At 35.7% G+C, this 7,816-nt stretch overlaps 1 protein-coding gene across 1 annotated transcript in view; it reads right to left on the reverse strand.

Moving 5' to 3' along the window:
* Positions 1–7,816, reverse strand: part of LOC107496587 (protein DETOXIFICATION 41) — a 17,013-nt gene that overhangs the window by 4,219 nt on the left and 4,978 nt on the right. The gene's annotated exons all lie outside the window — the stretch shown is intronic.

The following is a 7,816-nucleotide window of genomic DNA, read 5'->3' on the forward strand; positions in this document are numbered from 1 at the left end:
TAGTAAATTTAGTTGTTGAAAAGAAGTGCGAGCAATGAAGGTCTGGTATCAGCTTCAGGTCTTCATTTGACACTCATTTTCATTTGGATTGAATTTGAATTTGTGTTTGAGTTGTCCCCACTTTTATATTTAATTAATAATAATGGTTCTTTTCTTCTTTACTTCACCATTAATAGGAGAAATACTATTTGTCTTTATTTTGATTAATGAAACTAAATACATATTGTGTATTACGTGAATGTAGAATCATAACCATTGCTGGAATTAATAAGGATGATAACTACAGTTAATCTTAGAAGCATGAAAATCATTAAAATTAATGAAACTAGTGCAAAAGTGTATATTCACATTAATGTATATTCATGAGTCATGACTACTGTGTGAATCAAGCATGATGATAACAACATTTCTTCATACAAAGTAATTTTATTGGTGCATCTAATTACATAATGCTACATCAGCAGAGACATTCCTCACGACATACATAAAATACTACAACAAAATGTGTTTGAAGATACGTCATCTTCTCACTGAAATGGCCATCATGAAATTGATAAATGGCCTGCGAAATTAACCATTTTCAAATTCATCTTTAAACGTCATTCAACTTCCATAGCAGACATACAAGTACGTGTAAAAAAATATATTAACATGGAAGAAGCTGTACAATTAAAAAAGCCCTAGCAAGCTCGGGATGAAAGGGAAGGTTGAGATAACAATGGTCACAATAAAAATAAATATAGCAAAAACGGGATGATGACTCATTTAGTCAAAGTAAAAAGTACCACTCTGGTCTCTTTCTTGGAGGTCAAAGTGGCTGTCTTTGGCATGAGCTCCTTTAAGGCTTTAGGATATTATTGGAGCGGATGTCTGGAATTTGGTTAAAATAGCTTTTGCGGGAGGTTACTTTAACCCGAAATTTATGGAGACTCATTATTTTGATTCCTAAGATAGAAGCGCCAACGTTTATAAAGGATTTCAAGTCCATTAGCCTATGTAATGTGATGTACAAAGTCATTACAAAGGTGTTGGTTAATCGCTTACGACCCTTCTTGGAAGAGATCATCAGCCCCCTCCAGAGTAGTTTTATCTCGGAAAGAGGTACACCGGATAATATCATTATTGCCCAAGAAGTGCTGCATTTTATGAAGCATACGAAGTAAAAAAAAGTATGCTAACCTTTAAGATGGATTAAAAAAAAGCGTATGATAGAGTTGACTGGCGGTTTCTTGAGCATTTCCTGACGAGTTTTAGTTTTCCTACTCCCTCGGTCAGGCTTATTATGTCTTGTGTCAAAGCTTCTCTTCTATCCATCATTTGGAATGGTTCTAGACTCAACAAATTTTCTCCTAACAGAAGGCTCCGTCAGGGTGCACGACCCCATATCCTTTGTCATTTGTATGGAGCGGCTTGCCTATTATATTTCCAAGTTAGTGGATAATGGGTGTTGGGACCTGGTAGCTATTTCTAGAGGTGGCCCGAGAATATCGCACCTTATGTTCGCTGATGATCTGCTGTTGTTGTTAAAGCAAAAAAAGCTCAAGTGCAAGTTGTGATGAATGCTCTTAGCAACTTTTGTAAAGTTTCGGGCATAAAGATCAACCTTAAAAAGTCTAAAATTTTGTGTTCCAAGAATGTCATCAATAGAAGAAAAGATTTATTCACTGAGGTATCTCCATCCGGTTCACCCAAGACTTGGGGCGATATCTTGGTATGAATTTGAGTTACTCGAGGACGATTAGGGCTACTTTTAATAACATCCTAGACAAGATTAGAGGGTGTCTTGCTGGCTAGAAAGGCAAAATCCTTAACAAAGTAGGTAGATTGTATCTCATCAACTCAGTGGTCTCATTTATCCCTATTTATAATATGCAAGTGTCTCTCTTTCCAGTAGGTGTTTGTAATGACATCTCTTCTATGATGCGCAGATTCCTCTAGAAAGGACAAGTTGATGGAAGAGGGATGAGTTTTGTTAATTGGAAGACGGTAATCACCCCTAAAAAAATGGTGGTCTTGGAGTAAGGGATCCTCGATGGTCTAATATTGCTTTTCTAGGTAAGCTTATTTGGCACCCTTACAACTCTTCGGAGAAAATTTGGGTTCAACTTGTCACGTATAAATACCTTTCGAATAGGGACGTGAGAATTCTCCCTTTTTCTAATAATGCTTCCCCTTTTTGAAAGGGTATTTATAAAGCCTTCCAAGTCTTGCAAGATGGCTATTCCTGGAGTATTGGTCTTCCTCGCCAATCCTTCTGGTATGATGGTTGGAGATTTGAAGGGTCCTTGTAGACGTTCTTCCCTTTGTCCACATCTTGGATATTGAGCTAAGACTTCAAGATTTATCGGAGAATGGTACTTGGAATTTGAATCAGGTTTGCACCATGATTCCAGAAGAGCTGAGACAAAATATTCTAGCCTATAATCTGGACTTTTAAGTTGGAAGTAGCACTGGTTGATTTTGGAATGCATCCTCTTCAAAGGTTTACACCTCAAAATGGGGCTATTATTGGTTGTGCAAGAGGAACTTAAATTGGGATGATCAAAACAATTGATTATGGTTTTGGCGACTGAAGGTTCCTAAAAAGTATAAGTTGTTGGTCTGGTTTTCTCTTCATCAAGGGTTACCTAATGTTTCCTTTCTTTTTCGGAGAGGCCTTACCTCTCCAGATCTTTGTCCTCGGTGCAACTCTAACCCTGAAACTGTGCTTCACTGCCTTCGTGACTGTCTTATGTCTCGCGATATTTGGCAAAGGTTGAATTATGATAAGGTGAACCTTGATTTATTACCTTGGATTTTGAGAGATAAGAATCGTAATGCTTATCGCTTCTTTTCTACTCTTTGGTGGATATGGAAGGAGAGAAACAAGGCTATTTTCAATCCTTCAGATCATTGGGCTCCGAATATTGTGGTTGTTGTAATCTATGCCTTTGAGAATAAGTTACACAAGATTTTTACCTTGCAACAAGCTTCTTGCATGTCTCCCTTGATTCTAGACTGGATCCCCCCTGCCCATGGCTCTGTCGCAGTCAATTGTGATGCTAGCAAACTTGATGCTGATGGTGTTGTTGGCTTCGGTTGTGTTATCCAAGATTGAAACGGTATGTGGAAGACAGGTTGTGTTGGTATTATTTTCCCTTCCAGTGTTCTTTAGAGTGAATTATTTGCTATTTAGAGAGGATTATTGTTGGTTTGAGAGGCTGGTTTTAAAGATATTTATTATGAGACTGATTGCCTTGAGACCTTCTTTTTGTTGAGAGATTTTTCTGCTCATACTAGCAGAGAAGATTTGTGTCATTACTCAACATCTGTGGAGGACAGAGCTAGTGTTGATTCAGAGAACGGCGAATTGTGTAGCTGACTCATTGGCCAAACATGCTATCAAGAAAGGTGTTTACCATGCTGAATGGCTAGAGTCGTGGAAGGGTCTTCACTTCTTCTTTTTTTTTTTTTAGTTACAGTCACCAAAAAGAAAATGTAAAAAGTATTGCTCCTACGCTCCCTTAAGAGTTCTTTTAGTTGAAGTCTACAGAAATATTTGTAACATGGAGAAGCTACCTCCACCAAATTTAATTAAAGGCAAGAAGGGAGGTAACAAGAGTATTACGAGTACTACCATATCTACGACTACCATACCAATGTGAATGTTGTGGTAGGCTTAGAGAAGGGGGATTGAATCTATGCCTTCCTTTTTGGTTGCTGTTATTACCCTTTTAAAATAAATTTGCAGTTTTGATTCTGTTTGAACTCAGCAGCGAAAATTTATGAGACAATTTATTTTTGTCTCATAAATATCAGAAAACAGAACACAGCAGAGAAGAGAAAAGCTAACACCAGCATGTATCCTGGTTCGGTTGCCTTATGCTATGCAACCTACATCCAGTCTCCTCCACAACTATGGAAGAATTTCACTATAGTTAACAGTATTACATACACCAATAACACAGGATTGACCCAATCCTTTCGCACTCAAGTTCTAACCTAACTTGACATTGGCTATGCTAATACCTAACTATACCTCTTAGTGCCAACCCAACTAAGAAAGGGATACCTTACAGGTACAAGATACAAGACACTTAACCATCCTAAAGAAATCTGAAAATAACTCTAGGCTTTTCTCTCAAGTGTTTCACTCAACCTTTTTCCACTCATGGCTTTTTCTTAAGCTTTCTCACAATGCATTTTCTCACAAGAAATTACAGAAAGATAAACTTAGAAAAGTACATTACAATCAGTAAAATATGAAGGAGATTGACTTCATGAACAGCCTCTGCGCTATGCGAAAAACCAGATTAGCAAGCCTCTGATTCAGTTCTTTATACTGGCGGAATGCACCTTTGATTAGGTTACACTGTCCAGTTAGTTGAACTTCTTCAAAGAGCTCTTCTCAGAACAAAATCTCAATTCACTGGTTTTCTCTCCTTAGTTTCTAAATGAACAGCAAGCCTCTTTTATGTCCTTGCATGTTGATGGGTTCATCTTCCTATGTCAACTCCTTGAGCACTGAGCTTTACCAACCCACAAGCTCACTTTTTCTTCTCAAACATCAAAGTAGGACCTTTGCTTCTGACTTTTCCAACTTGACCGAAAGTCATGAAGGAGTAACCGAAATTGTCTTCCAATGGTCAACCAAATCTGAACCATAGAGATGCAACTTGGTCCCCAAGAATCTCTTGTGACCGTGGATTTGTAGCAGTGAAGAACAGAGATCAACTTTTCTTTTGAATGCCATTTTCGGATAGAGCAGAGAGTTGGAAAGAAGGGATGAGGATCTGATGCATGCAGGATGAGATGGATTACCTTTCTTAAGCTTGATTTGGTTTGGAATTTCTGTTTTAGCTTCTGTGCTTTAAGCTTCAACTCTCTCTTTCTTGCTTCTTTGGTTTCTAACTTAGTGAAGAAGCTCTCTCTCTTTCTTACTTTTTCTGAAGTTGATTTGACTTGGTCAGAAAGTAGAGGAACGTTGCACTTCAAGAGGGAGAAGACTTCAATCTTACAAAAGAAGCTTTGTGAGATGGATATGGGTTTGGATTGAATTTCCATTAAGCAACCCGGTTGGCCCATCAGATCCTTTGGCTTTGTTTCTTTCGGGCTGAGTTTGTTTATTTACCCATCAGCCTTGCTAAATTATTATTATACCATTTGGACTGCTTAAAATGAATTTGGCCTGCAACATAAAATAAATAATTTGCAACATATACTTATTAACATTTAACATTAATTATTTATTTTGCCCAAAAATAATGTTTGTCATCATTAATTAATTTAGTTAATTTCTTAACTCAACACAATGACTTTTACGAATTACGATCTAAAAAATTGATAGAAAAATTGGTCAAGATGGTTGATTAGTGTAACACCCTAACTTTTAGCACGTTATGATTGTACCAAAAATAAGGCGTTCTAAACCTGATTTTCTTTATTATAAATTTACTATTGAGCTTGTATGTCGATATCGCGTTTCAATTTTTGAAAAAATTCTAGAAAAAAAAATCATATTTTTACTAACTAAAAATCACATATCAAGAGATCTTCAAACACTAATATTCACATAATTACTAATAATAATAAGCGCTATATAAATAAATCCAATATAAAACTCGAATACAATTCCTATCCCTCTGGATAAAATAAAATCTAAAATAACAAAGGGGAGGGAATTCTATGAAAGCAACTCAACTCCTAACTTAACTCAAATAAAGCTAATAATCGTCCATAGCTTCAAACTGAGTCTTCGAACCAGTGTCACTGAAAGGGTGGAAGATTTTAGGGTGAGAACAAACCACACAGTCTCAATAGGGAATAGAAATGCCATAAAAATAACGAAATAAAGTGCAAATAATTAACTTTACTCAATAAAACATATTTTTATCAAACCCTTTGAAAATACTCTTAGTTCCACTATATCTAACTAATTATCTCTTTTTAAAATCGCTAAACTCAAAACGAATTCTAAATATAAAACTAGTCACATTACCCGTCTCTCAGCCACATAGTTAATCCTCAGTCAAATGTCAATCCGTAATCACTTGAATACATTCACAAACAAATAGTACAAACAAGAGACTCAATTTAATGTACAAGCAAGTCACAACCAGACAAGCAGTACAATCACAAAGAAATAAAACAAACAAGCACAATTAAATGCAAATATGCAAAAGACATTATGCATGTCTATCCCTAACGCAGGCCATGAACTCATGTGTCGGTTGCCTACCCGCTCTCGACATTACCCGGGCACAAGTCCTAGATATGGCTTTCCAGATGCATACAGTATGCTTATAAGTCATACGGCTAGGCCGCATACAGTGTCACTTTAAGTCGTAAGGCCAGGCCGCATACAGTGTGACTTTCCAAATCAATAAGCGTACATCTGGAAAATAGTTCTCAGTGTGTGGGTGTCCCCACTTTACATTTGGCACTAAGACCCAAACAATGTCACATATGCTCTCCTGTGGCAGAGATTCTTTTTCTTACAAAAACCGAACTCAAAACAACACTTAAAACAAAATATCTCCTTATAAAATTGGATTTAAAACATTAGGTTTTTAATAATAAATCGAGTTTAAAAATAGAATACACCTTTTCTCAACTAAATAATCTCAAATAATTTAATTTTTCAAAACCAAATCTTTTAAAATAACTTTTCAAATAAAACCTCAGGTTTTATAAAATTTCGACAGCATTTCTTCTAAAATCCAGACTTTACCACCCTTCAAGGATGCCAACTTTACCACCTTTCAAATTCTTTTCAAAGCATTTTCAAGTAATAAATCATTTTCAATATTCACACCTTTCAAAATATCAAATAGAATCAAATCATTCTCTTTAAAACTAAGCCTCTTTCTATTTTAATTAAACTAACTCGTTTCAAATCTTTTGCTTTTGAAATTTAAGGAAATTCATTTCTTCATTCAGACTTTATAAATCTCTCTGACCATACTCGTTTAACATTTAATACTAACCAAAATCACCTTCTCGCGTATTTTTACCAGCCCTTCATCAGCATCTATTCACCATCATACTAATACCAAAATCAGTTACCATCCACTTCCATAACCATAAATTCCAGCATCCAATACAGTCTCAATTCAACCCCAATTCATAAACTCAATTCACATTTTAATTTAACAAGTAACACCAAATTGACCAACACTCACAAGTCACAATTACAACCAATTCTCATCAATGAGACGCACAAAACACGTATAAATTATTTACAATTACTCAATAAGCTTTTTGGCATTCTTAAATTAAAAACTTATAATTTAAAAAACGAAATTTTCTACTTCCGTATAAAATCAAAATCAACGAAAGTTTCGAAAAAATTTTTTGACCGAGCTGCTGAAGAGAAAAGCGTCAGAAATCATCTGTGCCTCCTTAAACTCCAGTTGGCCAAGAGACAGGGGAGTTACGTCACCGTCGACTTCCACCAATCAAAAGTAACGCCAACACGTAGAAAAAGAGAATACGAATACTTTTACTGGATTAAATTTTTTATTAGAGTTATGGAACTCAAGAAATCGAAGTCGAAAGATTTATGTTTATATGAAGTTCACGCCCTCACTCTCTTGGTTTTCTTTCTTTTCTTTCTCCAAATGCATGTTCGGTGATGCATGAGGAACAAAACAAAAATGATTAATGAATTGTGATTTGTGGTGTTCAGGGGTTATAGGTGTCAAGGTTAGTAAAATAAAGAAAACACATGTCATGGTGATACATGTAGAAAAAAAACATGTGTAAGAATTATATATATATATATATATATGGAAATATTTTAAGTGCACCGGAGAATATCGGTGCACCAATTATTTTA

Source organism: Arachis duranensis, chromosome 7 (assembly GCF_000817695.3).
Source record: "Arachis duranensis cultivar V14167 chromosome 7, aradu.V14167.gnm2.J7QH, whole genome shotgun sequence".
NCBI classification, from domain to species: domain Eukaryota; kingdom Viridiplantae; phylum Streptophyta; class Magnoliopsida; order Fabales; family Fabaceae; genus Arachis; species Arachis duranensis.